The following is a 19816-nucleotide window of genomic DNA, read 5'->3' as shown; positions in this document are numbered from 1 at the left end:
CTGATGTGTTCCCACGCATTATCTGTGTATGATACAGCAGACCATTGACTAGGATCCAGGAAAATGAGAAAAAACTACCCATGGATCTTTCACAATACAGCCAACATCTTGCACAAAAGGAGGTACCTTACTTTCTTTATTTACTTTCTTTACTTTATTTATTCCAATAAATGCTCTGATTCAAAGAAGCCTATCCTATTTTTCATGTAGGTTACTGCACCAATACAGCAAGTCCCAGAAGAGCAACAGATCCTCCTCAAGAACAGGTTTCTAGAATAGTGAATGGCTGAAATTAAAGAAAAAAGTGAGAAAAAATGGTTTGCAAAATATATCCATTAGAAGTAAAAGATAACTGCTCTTCAACAATGGCAGAAACTCCTCCTTCCTCCTAGGGGCACACAGAAGACATTTAAGGTACAGTTCCATGTTAAAAGATCATCAGCTCTACTTTCACGTTCCAGTAAAATGAAAATGGTTGTTAACATCACAGTGAGTTATATTAACAGGATGCAGGAAGTTGGGGGGAAAAAAGTCACAAACTGTGCACATTAGTATACTTCTGCAATGGAATGGAAATTTTTGAAGGAGAAGAAAAAAATTCACACAGAAATGAGCTGTGCAGGCAATCCTTTCTTCCTCTTCCCTCTAATGGAGAATTATCAGTTACATTATATAAGGTCTGCTTTCACCCAAATTACTCAACAGGAATAAATATTACCAAAATACTTTTGCACTATTGGCAAGGTAACAAACACATTCATCAGCAACCTGGTCAAGTGGAAATTGTCCCTGCTCATGGCAAGGGGGTTGGAATTAGATTAATTTTTAAGTCACTTCCAACCCAAATCACTCTGTGATTCTGTGTGTTATCAGACTTTGTGTCAGAAACTTTTTTATCACACAATGTGTGTAAAAACAGCAATCTGAAGGGCTACCTAAAAAGACCTAGGGAAAACATAAATTGAGCATAGTGTTTCCAAAGATTTGTTTTTCACAGAAAAGTTAAAATCATGGTAGGTTGAATGTCACTATACAGAAACACAAACCATTTTTCATGTAAATGACAAGATATTGTTTAAAGCTTTTCTTAATCATATTTCACCCAGAAGTTATACCATTCAGTTGCTATAAACTGTAAATTTGATCTAAAACAGTACTGGCAAATACTGCATGAAGTACAACAAGCCTATTCTGGACATTCACAAACCAATCTTCAGTTCTTAAGTTTCATGAAAACTCTTAAAATTATCAAAGGAGAACAGTTAACCAAACAATAATGAAACACTCTTTTGTTTCACTTATTTTAGGAATAGTATGAATCCATCATGACAACAATACCCACAGTCATTACTTGACACTGTGCTGAACACTATTTGCCTACGAATTTTGCTTTCAGTTAGCAAATCTACTATTTCCTACAAATCGCCCAGTACCAAGGCTCTCAGCTGCAGAGCCAAGAGCACAATTCAGGTTTCTTGACTTCAAGCCCAGTAGCCTAAGTGTTGTGCAAGGAAGCCAACACACAGATTTCCTCCATTTCTGTCAAATACAAGTCTTGCAGGAAAACAGCCCCTGTAATCAGAAAACAGGGACCAACCTTCTCCCGTTGTGGGAGTTCAAGACAGCTAACAGGTGAGGAAGAATTCCAGGGTGGCAGAACCTGCACTCATTTCTACCTCTTGTTGCATCACAACACAACAAATGCATTCCACACTGCAAACTGAACCAGAATCCACTCCTATCCAGAAGTGAGGAGATGACGGGCAACAGCATTGTTCATCAGACTGTTGAGAATATTAATTGACAAATGTATCTAGGTCTCATTTGCACTGTAGCATTGTAGCCCTGATATTAACATTCACAACATAATGCCCCAGATCTCCCAGTGCACAAAAAATTGTTTAATGAATAAGCCCAAGGGGATGGAAAAAGGTTTCACACACAGATAAGATCTATGCTTGTCTGGATCTTTGACAAGTTGTGTGCTTTTTAATGCAAACTGTATCACTTCATCCAACTCACAGCATTTAAATTACAAACAATGCTTAAATGTAATGAAGGACAGATATCACACAATCCGCCCAGGGCAGCAGCCCCTGCTTCTTCAAATGGCTCACAGTGATGAAACAGCATCCCTAGTCAAGAGAATTTTTGCAGGAATTTTCCCAAGCACAGGGAAAACAAAAATCAAAACAGAGGCATGGGATTTGAGTTCTGTAAATATTTAATTTTTCTGCAATTCCAAAACAGAAATGGACTAACCCAGACACTGAAAAGAAGACAGTAAAGAATGTGGCACTGGGCATCCTTTTGCTGGATTATAGCATAGGGGACAAAATCCCTGTGTGGTTTTGTTTTGTTTCAACTCTGTATTAAAGAAACACCTAAATAAAAATGGGGAGGCTGCACATATAAATATCTGAGTAATGCACACACTAGACTCTTTGGGGAAAAGAAAAAAAAGCAACTTGTTTTTGGGGAATCTTTTTTGTTCAAAACAGTAAGATACTCATTAGGAAAACTGTATTTCCTACATAGTTTTACCAAACATTTACCAATTACACTGAAAATTTTCAGAAGGGGGATAAGCATTTTTAAAAGAAGAAAAGGGAAAATCAGGATTTTCTTAAAATATTTTGAGGTCGAGTCACAATTCACCTTAGAAATAGCTTATGAAAATCTAAGATGGGTTGTATTTTTAATTTGTTCAATTGCTTGCTTTCTAGGTGCTTTCTTCTCAGACCTGACAAAGTTTCCTTGCCTCTAAAAATGAGCACCTTTGGAAGGTTCTCAGAAGACCAACACCCCTTTTCATCTTTGGCTATCCAGTTTTTCCTTCCCAAACACACAACCTCACAGGCTGGGTACAGCTTTTCATGGTATGAACTAAACAAATTCTTTCTGACCATAATGATTTCCATACTCCTCCTGCTCAATTACATGCAGTCCCCTTGACTCTGTGAATTCTGCTGGTTAGTTCTTAAAAGGAAGCCAAGACAGCTTTTTGAAGCCACAAAAACATGCTCATTTTTTCTCACTGAATTACTTTCTCGCCATTTCTGTCAGCTGAACTGGCAGCTGAGATGGCAGGAAAAAATATTAGAACTCTGCAGCTAAATTCAACCTGGACAATGCATGAGGCTTCATCTGTTGGCTGAAGGAGGTACCAGGAAAATGAGATTTTATAAAAGGGATATATTAAATCACAGAATCATTTAGGTTGGAAATGGCCTCAAAGATCATTGGGCCCAGCCGTAAATGTAACACTGCCAGGATTACCACTAAATCATATCCCTAAGAGTATACCTGCATGGCTTTTAACTACCTCCATGGATGGTGACTCAACCACAGCCCTTGGCAACTTGTTACAATGTTTGATAACCCTTTCTATGAAGAAACTTTGCCTAATATTCAATTGAAACATCATTCTGGCACACTTAAGCCTATGTCCTGTCACTTTGTCACTAGCTGTCTGGGAGAACAGATCCACCCCCACCTGGCAACACCCACCTTTCGGGCAGTTGTACAGAGCAATGAGGTCATCCCCGAGCCTCCCTTTCTCCAGGCTAAATACCCCAACTCTCTCAGCTGCTCCTCACAGCACTTGTGCTCCAGACCCTTCATCAGTTCTGTTCCCCTTCTCCAGACACTCTCCAGCACCTGTCTTTCTTGGAGTGAGCAGTCTAGAACTGAGCACAGGATTTAGGTGTGGCCTCATGAGTGCTGAACACACAGGGACAATCACCTCCCTGGGCATCCTGCTAGCCACACTATTGCTGACACAGGCCAGCATGGCTGTGACCATTTTGGCCACCTGGGCACAGGTGGCTCATGTTCAGCTGCTGTCAGCCAGCACTCCAGGGTCCTTTTCTGCTGGGCAGGTTTCCAGTCACTCTGTCCACAGCCTATAATACTGCTTGGGGTTATGATGAAAGTGTAGGACCCATCCTTTGGTCTTGTTGAACCTCATGCTGTTGGTCTTGGATCATGGATCAAGCCTGTACAGATCCCTGCACAAAGCCTTCTTACCCTCTAGCAGATGAACACTCTTGCCCAACTTAGTGTTATCTGTCCAGATCATCAATTGACTTATTAAACAGGACCAGACACAGTACTGAGCCCGATGAACTCAATTTGTTACTGGCAATCAGCTGGACTTAACCCCATTCACCACCACTATTTGGAAAAATGAAACAGAAAAATACTTCTATGGAAAAGACAGGAGAAGATCCCAAGTGGCTTTAAGACTAATTAAGTGCATGAGAAAATATTTTATACATTTATTGATTGTCCCACTCTGTTCTATGCTGGTGTGCCCCTACCTCAAGTCCTGTGTCCAGTTTTGGACACCACAATACCTCAAAAGATATAAAGCTATTAAAGAGCAAGCACCCAAGATGATGAAAGGTCTGGAGGGGAAGCTGTATGAGTGGCTGAGGTCACCTGGTCTGTTCAGCTGGAGGAGACTGAGGACAGACCTGACTCAAGTTACAACTTCCTTGTGAGGAGAAGAGGAGGGGTAGGCACTGATCTCTTCTCTGTGCGGCCCAGTGACAGAACCTTAGGGAATGGACTGAAGCTGTGACAGGGAAGGTTTAGGTTGAGTATTAGAAAAAGGTTCTTTGCCCACAGGGTGACTGGGCACGGGACCAGCTCCCCAGGGCAGTGGCCATAGCACCAACCTGACAGCTGAAGGAGTGTTTGGAAAATACTCTCAGGCACATGGTGTGATCCTTCTTTTATTTATACATATATGCACAGTAAATATATGCCCCGTGGCACAGACGAGCAGGAAGCAAGCCTGCTTCCTCCCGCCCCCCCCCGGCTCACACTGCATGTCACAAAGGCTTACAAGCACCATGAGCAGCGTCGCCGCTTCTGCTGAATTTGCAGGGCACTTTAAAGTTTAGCGCAGGCAGCACCAAAACTGGCTGGCAGGCAGGCTGGCAGGCTGGCAGGCAGGCTGGCAGGCTGGCAGGCAGGCTGGCATGACCCGAATTCCTGCAGGAACGCTGTCCTGGGAGGGGGCTGTGCTGCCCGGCGCTGGGAGCCGCGGCACAACGCGCTCAGCTCCTGCCCGCTGGCGGGCTGAGCACTTCCCATCACCGTGATTCGGAGAAGCCAAAAATACATTCCAAGAATTCTCATTAGGCCAATATGCTATTTCAAAACCTTCCTTTCATAGTAAATATGACAGAAAACGTGATGTTAAAACAAATTTGTTAGGTGCTTTATGTTTTCTTTCTTTCATCTCAAGCCCATATTGAATCGTCAAACAGACTGGGTTTGGGGTTGTTTGTTTGGTTTTTTTATTAATTCCGGTTTTATTATGTGCCTTTTCTTACCGCATTTATTTCAAGAATTAATTGTACTGTTTATAAAAAGGAAATAAACATGTTCTCCGTGAAGTCTTGTGTTCTGGAAAAAAAAAAACAAACCAACATCTGGTACTCCAAAGATAAACCACTCACTAATGCGGGCAGAGATGCCAAGACACCATGAAAATAGGTACCTGAAAATTAGCAATCCCAGATTTTAGCACTTAACAATAAAAAGCACAGATATAGTTACATTTTCAGAGTGAAGCTTTTTCTTCCAAACTGCTTTTTACCTGAACTTAAACAGTTTACACTTTCAGAAAGTACTACAAGGTCCTTTAAGGTCCTGATTTTGCTGACATAAAAGAGACAGAAAAGTACATTACACCAGAAAAGTAAACAACACACACACAGAGGGATTTTCTAGAATTTGTATTTCACAGTACCTGTGATCTCTGACAGTAAGAGCAACAATTAATCATTTCAATTGAGTATGCAGAAATTACTAGGTATTGTGTGGTGTGTTTTTTAAAACAGTGAGGTTTATTGAACAAACGAATCTTTTTAGCAAGAGATTCACATTCTCATTCCCTCTCTAATTATTGTGGAAAGGGGTTACTACAAAAGCAGTCAGCTGAACTGGTTTGGTGCTACCCACAGCAGGTCATCATTTACAATGATCAGAGGCAGGGATGGGGCCAAAAAGCAGTACTTATGCAGTGGAGTGTAACAAGATCCAAACATTAAAACTCAGCATCAACTTACACCCCCATATATTATTGCCAATTGAAAGTACACATGCAAAACTTCTCTGGGATGAGTGGTAGGCACAAGTGGAGTAGTTTGCACTTACTACAGCTGAATTCTACTGGACTTAGATGCATACATATGCATCATCAAAGCCACTACAATATCCCATTACAAACAAAACAAAAGACTGTTCAAGATGAAAAGGGGGGGGGGGGGGGAAGGAAACTGATTATATTCAAAACACAGCTGCAAGATACTCAGGTCTTACCTATTGATTACCTAAATCTCAAAAATTCAGCTTAGAGAACTTGCTCCTGGTGTACATCTATCTTTTGCCCAAGAGCAGTTCTCTCATTTTCTCGGTAGAATTGTTCCAGTGCTCCCCCAACAGGAAGCAATCAATTCTTCAAAATGATTCTTCAGAAAAGAGGGAACAGCTTCAACTGAAATAGAAAACTGCCCTTTGGGGAAGAAACAAAACAGATCCTATATCCCTGTCTTCATCACCCCATCTCCCCCACCCCAATTAAATTATTTTAATTTTTAGAAAACAGCTCATTTTAAGTTTAAGAAAACAGTTTCTGCCTCTTGAGAAATAACACTCTAGCAACTAACATTTTTTTTATCAAAAATTAATTTCAAATTTTAAAATCCTTTTCACATATTGCTTCACAGAGGATAGCCAGAAAGCTGGTTTTCTCAAGTGTTCTAGGACCTACAGCACCAGTCCAGTGGAGGAACCTTGGAAATGACAATTCAGTCTCCCACAGGTGTTGAAGGAGCTCTGAAGAAAACAAACCTCACCTCTTGAGGCATAGCATGTGCCCAGTATTGCAGTAAACATTTATCCACCACTCTTTTTTAAAAAAACTCAGCAATGCTTGAGAAGATAAAAACCTGGAAGCCAAGTGATTTCATCTGAAGAGCAAAGTTAATTGAGTTAAAAGGCTGACAGATCAATGATACGTCAGTGTTGCATATGTGCATACACACTGGAAAGTGGAGATTTTATCTGCCATTTCATTTTCTGAATGTTTTTCCTAGACTTTCACCTGTCACACAGATTATGGTGCTAGGAAGGGTTTTTTGTATACACTTTAGGAAGGTAACTACTGAAGGGACACTGAACTTTCAGTTCACCTGATCAACACTGGCTTTAAAAGCTACCTCTGACTTAGTCAGCCCAAATCACTTTAACTGTAAATCTAACACATTTCTTTACAGTCACTGTGTTTCTGGACCTTCTGCTCTTTGGGATACCCACACAAATTAAGTCTGAGAATTGAAGTGCTACAGCAAATAGCGCATAAGCTGAGTTCAAGGGGACTTGAACTTGTCTTGGCGTAGTAAAATAAAAATTCAAAAATTTGGTTCTGATGTGCTTAGCATCAGGATTTGATGCTAAGGTAAATCAGACTCAGTAGGTGTACATAATCAATTTCATTAAGAAAAAAATTAAGTTAACTGTGAAATAAAATAAGTGCAGCCACCACTCCTGAAGTGCCTCTTTTCATGAATTATTTATTCTCTGCAGCTAAAACATAGCTTTTACTCTTGTGGCATCTTAAAATGAAAAAAAAAAAAAGGAAATAGGGAAAAAACCCCAAACCATATGTATTACATGGTCCAAAGTTCTAATTATAATTTTTTTCAACTTCAGCAGTACACTTTGTACTGCTACTGTTTTTGAATGCTTCATCTTCCGGCATCCATAATCAAATAGCAAACCAAGCAGTAAAAGTGACCAACTCTAGCATCAAAAGATTGTTATTCCATTGGTCATTCAACACCTGCAACTCTGGAATCTGAGAAAAACAAGCTGGGTACCTGTCTACTGCTTCCTGCAACTGGTTTTTAAAAGGCCTATTCATTACTGGGATACAATCCAATCAGTCCAGCATTTATATTTAATCATCCAGTCATAATGCAAGACAATTCAAACAATGGAACAATTGTTAGTTTCTGAGCTTCATACTAGACCAGATTTTCTGTCCCTGTCAAGGTTTCTAGCAGCCTTGGTTCTCACTCTATTAATAGAGCAATGATATGCCGTATTCTTGGAAGCATTTTACTTTTAGTCAAGCATTCCTGTGTGTATGTGTCTAAGTATGTAATCTTACTACATATTGTCACTTCATGTACTTCATGTTATACACTTTATGTCAGCTTTATGTTCTTGTCTGAAGGAAATAAACATGAATATAGCTCTGTGTAATGCATAAAATTTAATGGTACATTTGATCATATCTAATCCTAAAACCCCATAAAACTCACACTATACAATGCATTTCATACAACTACCAATGCTGTATCACAAACCTCACAGAACACAAACATGAAACTGAAGGTCACATTGACCAAAATATACCAAAACTGTACAAAATCAATCTGTTTAGAGATTGAAGTCATACATTCAGCATCATTCATATACATTCCACAATAAACAATTTATTAGCCAACTTCACACTGGTTTCCAGTCATATTAGTCATACCTCTCCGCAATTCCTTTCTTTCTACCACCACACTTCTGCCTTCAAGGTCTTAAGCAACTCACCTCTCCCTCTCAAGATGTCTCAACAGTTTACTCAGTCATGCCAGAGAGCATTGCTGAAGTTCACTCCTAATCTTTAACATGTCTTGCACATAACTAAAATGAAAACAAAATCTGTTGCAAAAGGGAGTTTAGCAATTTTTCTGTCGTTCAGACAGTGGGATGCACAGATGCAAATGCAGATCTGACAGTTGCATTTGAAAGGTTTAGGTCTGCAAGTCTTATATTGATATGCTTTACAGCGTATTTGGGAAAAAGAGGAAACAAATAATCACCCAGCCTCTCCCAGGACCATGAGACAATGGATTAGGCCAGCTGCACCTGCTTCAGTAAAACACATTCATAATCCCTTTACTCACAGCAAAGTTTCTTCCTCAGAGCCTCCAAAGGATTAAAATTATTTTTTCAAACAGCAAAATTAATCATATAGCCACCGCTCTGAAATTTTCTGTGACAGTGTCACCAGCAACCTATCATCCAACATAAAATAGTATTACACTAAAATTCATCTGTACCTGATAACACTGATAAAACAACAGAAGGGCAGATGAGAGCGGTAAAATTCAAGTATTTTCCATTTGTTTCCCTCAATCCTTTTGCAAGACTGGATGTAAACTCTAAGTATACCATGTAGTTATGCATGACTCTGCTAAAATTGTTATGAAGAATTTACCACATACGCCTGCAGCGTATGTAGAAATTATTCCAACCAATAGTGTTGAAGACAGCAGTCAACAAACAAGGAGTAAATCAACACAAGGGGCAGAGGGCTGAAGTCAGCTGCCCATTTTCCTTCGTATCAAGATAGTAACTTTCACGTGCCTGGTTCATTCCTATGGCACTAATCTGAGTTTATCTCAAGCTATTCTTTCTTCACTTGAAAGGAAGCCAGCAGAACAATTTAAAACTAGAGCCCTTGATGCAATATTTCTACCGAACCAACGCTTCACATGTATGTAACATCAATGTGAGTAACTTGGCATCACTGCAGCCATTAAATGAAACCAAACTGACACATCCCTATGAAATAGGGCCACTTCCACTGAACTGTAATCTGAGTACACAAAGAATAAACTAACCAGAACAAGCTCAGCAAGTGACAGAAAAAAAAGTTATTCCTCCTTTTGCAACTTCCATAAACTACATGAGGCTTTGTAAAGAACTAAGAAAGAAAAACAAGAGAGTCCTTTTGCATATGTGGCTGAAAGGAAACTAAACAACTCTGAATCATTAAGGTTTAGAAATGCTTCCATTAAATTACCACCCAGAGCAAAATTCATTTTGGTAGCAGCTACAAGTTCATTCTCAAATGAGATTTGGAACAGAAAGTTTTCTTCTTGTGGTCTGAGCCACATGAAAGAGCATTGTACATTTCAAGAACCTTCTGACACACAAAGCAGAAGCAAGCCACAATAAAGTGTTCTGCTTTTATCCCATCTGAAAGAAACTGAAGCTATGTACCTGCCTATAGATGAACAAGCTTTAAAAAAATCTAAGACCAGTTTAATCATTTTTTCAAATTACTGTGATCCAAGAGTTTCAGTCCATTCTTATTGCTGCAGAAGACATTAGGAACTTACCTACTGGCTTCTACAAGATAAAGCAGGAAAAGAAAGCTTGGAAAAGGAGGTTAAAATTAGTTCAAATTATAAAAACAGGGACGAGAAGTTAATTAATAAAATTTAACTAATCAAATTCTACAGTTCACCACCATAGCAACATTAAATAGTCATCATAATAACCTGTCAAACAAAAAGCCATTCAGAAAATGACAAAACATACTTAAGACACCCACATATGCTAGAACTAGATTGTAAGTATTTCACATACACTAAAGGGATATATCAACAAAAAGAGGGATATATCAACAGTGCTCTGGTACAGGGGGTCTCCCATTCTACCAACAGCATGACAAGTGTCTCTGAGGTACAAGACTTAACCTATTACAAGGACCTTAACCTATCCTTAAATCTTTCAGGTGCAATGGGCACCTCACACAGACAGCCAGGAAAGAATTATTGCCAAAGGGGAGCTGAGTGCACAGCAGCTATTGGAAATGTCAGTAGGCATCTGTCTGCAACCAGCACTCTGTCTTCAGAAGTCTGACAGTAAGATATTTTTGCCCTAATGTGACACATCATACTGAGGTAAAGCACAGACAAGTAATTGTCAACTGCCAGCAACTAAAAGGGAGTTCCTGCCAAAGTACCGAGTCAGAAACAACATCCCCACTGAAAGATTTTTAGAAAACTTAAGTGTTAGAAAATAAAAATTTACAGCCGAACTATAATCATTACTTAGCCCACAGACAAAACAGTGCAAGTACAGTTCCACACAGAAAAAAAGGAGTTCTTATGCATCATCTAAAGAGCATGCACACACATGCTACCAATTAGCTATGCTACTGTCACTTCAATTGCTTGAATAATGTATCAACTCTACAAACAGAATAACCAAAACCACCGACCACTTCTTATTTCTGTAATAAGAATTACTAAGGAAAACAAAGAAATAAAAAATGCAAGTTATTTTTCATCCTGTTCTGAAACTCTTCAAATAGCTTCTGAAATACTGGTTGGGCAGAAGAATCCTCAGCCATGGCCATTAAAAGAAACCCACATTCATTATCCACTAGATTTTTGCAAGTGCTGGAACATAGAAAGAAGAGCAATCAGTGCCAAGCGCCGACACAGGCAGCAAGCCGCTCAGCTCAGTCAAAAGCCAACAATTTGCTTCTCAGAGCTTTGTTTATGGAGCCTAGAATGACAGTCTAGTTATATGTCCTGCATTATCTCTGAAAAGTTCATACTGACTAAAAGTCATAAGGGATGTGCATTCAGAATGCTCTGTCATTACAGAATAGGCACACATGTGCAAGCAAAAGGTAGGGCAGGCTAAGTATACACCTATTATTAAGTCATAAATAAATGAATAATGAATAGGTGCATTATTTCTTGTAGCTGTATTCAGATGCTGTAGATCAGAGCTGGTTTCTTTCCAAGTTTGTTTTTTTTATATTGTGTTTCTTTAACAAGAACCATCCAAAACTCAGTTATGAAACATTCATGCAGTACTGCTTCTCAGATCTAGAGACTAGCAGCAGAATACACAAAAAAAATTTTGCTCTCTGATTACTTTATAGGGCACAACACAAGATACAAACACCTGCAAGGCTGCTGCTAACTGTTTAGTTAACTGCTAGAACTGCAGACCTTGAAGGAGCATTTTCTTCTTTACTGTATTTTGAAGATCTGGGATAGAGATGCCTGAAGAGTTCATGAAGGCACCTCTCCTTCTATTTAGTAAGTTAAACAATGCTTTATTCTCACAAAGCATTGAGAATAATCACACTTACGTATTGTTTTCCACTGCACACTCCTGTTAGGATGCATTCTGTTGAATAAATCTGCCTGAAGGCTAGTACTTGCAGTGTATCTCTCTCCTATCAGCCCAGATCATGCAAAATTCTTGGAGTTCTTAATTTTCATGGCAAGAAATACTTTCCAAATATAGTTCTAAAAAATGAAGTGATTCTAATTTCATTTGCAATTTTAACAGCCATGAATTACAGTTAGAATTCCTAGTACAGTTATAAATTTTACATTGTTTGCACAGCTTCATTAGGAAAAACAAAGAGGAAGCTAAAACTCCTAGCTATAGTATCTCTCCGGGTTCTTCTCTCTTTTTTTACAAAATAATGAGCAAACTGATGTCTTTATAAAAGAAATGGAATTATGGCCTTATTAGCAACTTATATTATATATAAGTTATTATATATTATATATATATATAAAATATGTGTTATATATATAACTTGTAAGGGACATAAGGAAGTAGCTACACTCACCATTATCTCCCCAGTTAAGTTCAGACCACATAAGAAACATGAGCTTTCTCACAGTCTCACACAATAGGCAGAGGGAATGATCAGCCTAAGCTCCCATTTTGCTGACAGAGAAGCTGGCACTGAATTCATAACCAAGATAACCAACTTCCACACTTCATGGACTCACAGCTGTGAACCAAAAAGAAGCTTTAGCCAAATTGATTAATTATTCCATCTTTACATGAAAGGCAGGCCCTAAAACGGTTTGAAGGAATGCCGTACACTCAGTTGACACCTGACAACCCATACTTTTTACCAAGCCAACAGAAGCATTGCCATTAATTTTAAAGGGATTCCACCAATATTGATAAAAGCAGGCCGAAAAAATGTTGCTATTTGAGACAAATGGAAAGAGACAGGCAACACAATCTGGCAGTACATTTCTTTGAATACACTGCAAAGTGTCTTCAGGAATCATTCCATAATGACTATAACTTTGTTTAAGTGAAGTATTTAAGCTAGAGCCATATGAAGTGTATATCTGTAAATACAGGCTTTGTAACTCCTGTAGCTCAAATCTGCATGAATCAGACATTCCATCCATCTCAGGACAACACATATAAACCTCATCCCCAAGAGACCCCTGCAAGGCAAGTCACCAGCACATTATATTATGGCTGTTTCTGTTTTCTCTCACCAGAGCCATCAGCAAATGATTACACCTGCTTACCAAAGGTACTGGAGCAACAGTGTCAAATACGCTGGGATCTGTGTCAAAGGGCTTACAAGGAGAATTAAGAAGAGATCAAACACTTAAATACAAGTAAGGATGAAGATAACAAAACAAGAAGAGTTAAGTAAGTTACCCAGATCAACTGCACAACCTCTGAGGCAAAAAAACCCAAAACCCTAACCAAACAAAACCAACAACAACAAAACACCAAGACATCCAAACAAAAAACAACTCAAACACACAGAGCATGGAAATAATCACATAAAATAATCAACTCTTCGAGGATACTTAGGAATACTGATTATTCTACAAGCCACAAAACAAAGTACGAGGTGTAAATAAGTGTTCATGGCTTCCATCCACATTTTAGTGGGGGTAGGGGAAGTGACTGCAGACAAGTTCAGTTTTCTGCCGCACAACACCACCCCTCCACTCCTGACAGATGCTGCCTACTATTTCCTAGCCACGTTGATTAGTGCTGTTCAGCAACTGACAATCTCAAAAAAATAAAACAAAACAAAACCAAAAAACAAGCCGGGACCAGTGAGAGGGGAAAGCGGCTTTTCTTCATCAAAATTCCGACTTTGTTCCTCCACAGAAAGTGCGGTTATTTTCGGTTAAAACACTGACCTGCAACCTGAGCCCAACCAGTATTTCAAATACAAAACTACGTGTCGCCTTCGGGCGCCGCAGGAACCGGTCAGCGCTTCGGAGGACAGGCTGCCTCCCCGCTCCCATTTAACGGGAAAGAACGCGGCATTCCTACCGCCCTCGGTTCCAGCATTGTCTCCGCCAGCCCTCGCAGGTGGGAAGCGCTGAGCCCGCCCGCAGCCCGCTCCGAGCGGCTCCTGCCCCGCGGAGGCAGGGCGGGCGGTCCCGGCGCTGCTCGGGGTGAGCCCCGCGGCTCGCAAACACACCTGTGCGCCGGTGTGACTCGCACTCCGCCCCACAGGCTCGCCCCCGCCGCCTCTGCGGTGCCCCCGGGGCGCAGGGCCGGGGCCGGCTCACGGGGGTGCTACCGACCTGCTCCGCCCCCGCGGCGGGCTCCCGCGGGCCGCTCCCGGCGGAGCCCTGCGTCGCTCCCATAGTGACATCGCCGGGCCCGCCGCCCGCGGCCCCGCGGCTGGCGGGCAGTCCCGGCAGCCTCGGAATGCTTCTCCCGCCTCCGCCCCGCCACGGAACCGGCCGGGCCGCTGGCGAGCGGCTGCGGCGGAGCCCGGCAGGACAAAGCCGGCTCTAAGCAGCCCTCCACAGAGAGACTTTGTCCTGCCGGGGCCCGGCCGCCCCTGCCGCCAGCCAATCGTGCCTGTAAACGCCCCGGGGAGGCGAAGAAACGCTTCCATTCTCCCTGGGAAGAAAAGAATTGTTATTCCCCATTTACAAAAATATTTCTTGTGTTCCTGCCCTCGGCAGCGGCCAGCAGCTGACGCCTGTCACAGGATAAACGGGAGCGTTGGGGCCGCTGGCCCAAGCCCGGGCAGCATTTCTGACGTGAGGCCTTCAGACAGCATCCACAGCCCTCTTCTGTCAGACAGACATGCACCAGTCATGTCCATCTTTTCTGTTAGTGTGTTTTTTAGGAGGATGTGGATGTGAAAGCCTCCAAATAGCCGACGGACTCCTCACATCCACAGCCTTGGTCAGATTTCCTTCCACATCAGTCTTGAAAGTCCACACTGCTGCTATCAATTTAGAGGCCAAATTGCTTGCTTTGGAGGCTGTAATTACATATTCTAAAAAAACCCCATGTTACTGAGTTAACTATTCCCAAGAGCTTGCAGAAATGAGTGGTCACTAAAAGCATTAAGGAAGAGAAAGAAGATGGCCAGAAATTCAACCACATCGTATTCAGAAATAAAGATTTCTTTCCTAAGTACTGCTGTCTTCCTGGCTTTATGCTATTTTGGGTGGATGAGGCAATACTTGAATCAATCTTGGAAGGAAGAAACTAAGAATGAGAGCCAACTGTAAGGGAAAAATTTTCTTAAGCCAGTGTTTAAAAAAAAAAAAAAAAAAAAAAAAAAGAAAGCAGCACTTTATTTTGCATAGCCTACACTCAAATTTGAAGACAATAAACCATAAAATACCAAAGCATGAACTTTGCTCTTCTTTCTTGTTGCTCCTTCTCTCAGTTTTACAAGTGAGTGATGCCATACAACTTTTTTGCAACACCAGCAGTCCAGTACATGACCTGAAGTCAGGACCACTTAGAATAATGAAGCACAGCCCCCCTGCCCGCCCCACCCCCAGGATCCTGTGATAGCTTCTGGTACCCAGTATTTGTCCATGAGATACAGTATGGCAAGACAAAACAGCTGTCACTCTCCAAAGTGGTGCACACCTCTGCAAGCTGGAGGCAGCTTTCCAAAGAGCACTGTTTGGCAACATCAGCATAGAATGTTATGTCACAGCATTAGCAGAGAAACCCACTGTCCAGTACTTGTTGAAACTTCATGACACAGTGAAATCAACATGATTTTGCTGCAGACAACTACATAGTTTTAGATGCAAGAACATTTGTTTTAAGCAGGATGGCAATATACTTTTTGAAAAGAAGTGTCTGTCAGACACGAGGTGGGACAGGAAAAGGAGAAGTTGCCAGAGCTCTTGACTGCCATCTCTTAACACATATACAAAGTTCATGGCAGCATAAAGTAGAGCACCAGCCTCCTGAAGCTGCTTGCTTCCACACGGGTTCTGGTAAAAGATGAAGAGATACCACTTGATTTCCCCACCAAACACAGCTTCTTGGGGAGAGCAGGCAGTGCCTGTCAGAGCAATCTAAGGGTCTGCCTATCCTGTCCAAGGCCAAGAATGATTATTTGTGGTTCCAGACAAAAGCTGTGGCTTGACCTAATGCCTGCTTTTGGTACGTTCATCCAAGCCACAAGGTGTTATCACTAACTGAGGCTATACTTCCCTGATCTGTAGGGCAGCAAGCAGGGTTAACACACTAAGCTAGCCTGAGGTAAGTGTAACACAGATGCAGGAACTGACCACAGTTACACAAGCCAGATAGGCAGGTTTTCAATCCCTCACCACAAAATACTGTCTGGGAAGGGCCTATCAGTTTGTCTCTATTTAGTTTCCTGCAATAACAGATGGAAAATAATCCATGTGGGTTTATCAAAATATTTCCCATGTTTGTCTATAAAATTTCTCACTTTTAAGAGCCAAGTACACATATCCTTTCCCGCTTTTTTTTTTTTCCCTCAAACTAAACAGCTACTCTGCCACAATGGGAATATAAATCATCCCATACCAGCCTGCAAACGTGAGCACTAAGTGGCCTCTAGCACTCATGCTCACTCTAGAGCTTGGCCAAATGCCCAGATACTCATAGTGATGGCATGGACTGATGTAAGAAACAGTGTAGTAAAAATTTCCAGGTTTCTTATCCTGCAATTCAACCACCAAGAACAAACTTTCAGGCCTGCTCTTTGACTAAGATGTCCTCCCAGGATGGATATGCGGGAAGGCCTTATGAGAGGAAGATGTTTACAGCTAAGCAACAAATGGAAGGATACAAGTGTAAACAGTCACGAGAGCTGTGCAAACTTCTCCAGCACCTCAAGTTTCTGTCTCCTGTGGTAGGAAAAGGGGGAACAGGTTCTCAAAGTATTCAATTCACCCAACAGCTATTCCATGGGAGTGCAGCATGCCCATTCACTTCCCTTGTAAGCCAAACCAAACCCATAACCTGCAGCTCTAGCATGTTGTTTTCTATTAGGTATAACCTCTCCTGTCTCGTCTTCTCTGAAACATGAGACACCCCGGTGTGGATACAGAATACCTGTAAACTAGCCAAAACTCACTTGGGACAGCAACGCAAGCCCAAGAAGGGCAGAAGCCCCAGCCAAATGGTCTGATGTGTCTGTGCAGGTCCCTGAGCACCCTGAGTGTTTGGAGGCATGGCTGCATGCACATTTCAATCATTGGTCTCCCTTTGAAATGGGAGGTGCAGGTCCAGTTGAAGTCAGTCCTGCAAGGGATACTGCATCATGAAGAGTAAAGGCTGGGTATCAGCACCATGTCAAAATTATATGAACTGGGCTACACATTTGCAGCTCTGTTCTCTGCAGTATTTAGGACCAGCTATTCTGCATGTGCAATAATTACAAAGCAGCATCATCTGCAGGGGATTTCATGGAATGCTGTGTAGGTGTGCAGGAATTTTAAAATTTACTTCAATGGAAAGATTATTGGAATTAACTTTATGAAAAGCATGCAAATAACTTACAGTGACCACATTTCCCATTGAGATTTTCAGTTTAAGTAACCAAGGGAGATGTTGTTTGCCTACAATCAGATTGAATCTATGGTCTGTGTAGCACTGATTTACAGAGATCACTTGCTGTAGCCTGAGTCACGCAAAACCTAGGATGAATTCCATAAATTATCTAATGCTACTGTGAATGAAGCAGTTGTGCCACTTCCAGCATCCACAGAGGGAACACCCATTTAACACTACACTAGAAGATGCAAATTTAAAACAAGCAGCTGCCTCACAGTTACTCCAGCCAACCAAGTAAGGCTATTCTGCAACTTACCTGCAGCAACCATGTTGTGATTCAGGTTCTCTCCACCTCCTCTCTACCATCAAAGCCTTTTAACCTGTCCCTATGACAATCAATTATTTTTCTGTTTCTTTAAATGATAAAGTTCAACACTTGGCAGTGCTGCTAGACAGCATGGCAAAAAGACAATCTCCTTAAAGAGACGGGAACTGATTTCAGAAAGAGATACTGGGAATGTAGGCTGCTAGTCCAGTTGAGGAACTATCTGAACAGAGATGTCAGTTTTGCTCTTGTTTTTAAGCAAGTGCTCATGATCTTGTCATGAGAGACACTGTAGAAGTTTCTAAAAATACCATGTTGTCAAACAGCCTTTCCCCATTCCCTTCCAGGCAATCTCTTTAGACTGCCATTTGTCATCAGCCTGCAAAATCACACAAATCAGTCAGCCCAGTCCTACTTAAATGATTCATAAATCCAATTACGTCCACTTCTTTATATAGTAAGCTAGGCCCTAAAGATTCAACCTTCAGGATTAGAGGATGTGTAGGTAGCTGACCTCTGACTCTCAGGAACTGCTCAGGAACTTCATAAACACGGTTCAAACATGCAGCTGTACACTGGGGTTGTCACACATATGGCACAGTAATCCTAATCTCGGTTTTGGGGGGACTGAAGAAGAGACACCTTGCATACTATCTCAGCACTTTCAACACACATGGGTAGAAATAAGTCCAACAGAGGCCCACCAAGATGGTGGGAGCTGAAGCACTGGCCCTGCAAGAGGAGGCTGTGGCAGCTGGGGTTGTTTAACTTGGAAGAAGGATGGATTCAGGACACTCAGCAGCAGCCCATTGGTGCTGTCAGGAAGAGATTAGGCCAGGTTCTTAGCAGTAGTGTGAGGTGGATAAGAGACAATGGGCCAAGATTCAAACAAGACAGGTTCAGATGCACATAAAGGGAAAAATATTTCCCATGAGGACAGACAAACTGGACCCCCTGCAGACAAGTTGTGCAGTCTCTGTCCTAGGAGGTTTTCAAACCCAACCAGGTAATTGGGCTTGGTTGCACAAGAAACAGGTGACTTGGGCACAAGGTTGCACAAGAAACCTCCTGGTTTCTTTCTTCCTCTGGTCCCTTTCCACCTGAATTATCATATCATTCTGGTGTTACTGCATCACTGAAGTGCCAGCTTAAAGCAGAATGATGCAATTATTATCCTGCCCCTTGTCTCCACTTCCAAAGTACAGCTTGTGATTAAGCAACATAAAGATTTTGGCACGCAGCTGCTGGGTCTGGTCTGTTGGCTGTCTCTGATCTAGTGTAAGGATGAACAGCTATACACACTTTCCAAGTCTCAAAGCAGCTATACTAAGGCTGTTATTTTAGGAAGCATAGATGTCCCAGGAACAAACACAGAGCCCAACATACACAGCATCCCACATTTCACACGTATTTTTAACAGTGTCAAATACTCTGTCACTGACGAGGCCACCTATTTTGATGTTTTCAAGAGCAGAATATTTTAAATTTTATTAAATCTAGACACAGAGATTTACTGAGACACCTCAAACTGATAAGAATTTTAAAATGTAGGCAATTATTTAGAGCAAGAGGCAGCACTGTTCTAAGCCAATGATAAATTCAATTTCAAGTTCACAAAAAAGTTTTAAACACACACTGTTACAAGCTGAACAACTAACAACAGCACTGGACATTAACTATGTTATACAGTATGAAATACAGTAGTATCTATATTTTTATATTTTTATAATGTAATGTGTATTTTCCTCAGTGTTTTGTACAGACATCAGTTCTACTGGATCTCACACATTACAAGTTTGTTCTGCTTCAAACCAGAAGACTGTTTGTTTTGTTTGTTGCTACTTTCTTTTTGCAAAGAATACGGCAATTAGAAAACATAGACATATAGCATATTCATAGGATAAATAAAATGGCATAAGAATATGCAGAGGTGTCTGGTAATAGTTGTTTGTAAATTATAGTTGTGAGAAAAAATAAATACAGTCTATTTGTTCTAAACACATTTTCATCTGAGCAATGTTTTAAATTACACTGCAGTTCCTTGAAAATTACACTAGTTCCTTGAAAATTACACTAGTA

At 41.2% G+C, this 19816-nt stretch overlaps 1 protein-coding gene across 1 annotated transcript in view; it reads right to left on the bottom strand.

Moving 5' to 3' along the window:
- TJP2 (tight junction protein 2) overlaps positions 1–19816 on the bottom strand; it is a 63727-nt gene that overhangs the window by 29159 nt on the left and 14752 nt on the right. The window lies entirely within an intron of this gene.

Source organism: Poecile atricapillus, chromosome Z (assembly GCF_030490865.1).
Source record: "Poecile atricapillus isolate bPoeAtr1 chromosome Z, bPoeAtr1.hap1, whole genome shotgun sequence".
Taxonomy (NCBI): domain Eukaryota; kingdom Metazoa; phylum Chordata; class Aves; order Passeriformes; family Paridae; genus Poecile; species Poecile atricapillus.
The sequence above is the reverse complement of the archived record's forward strand: the minus strand, read 5'-3'. Positions and strand labels throughout refer to the sequence as shown.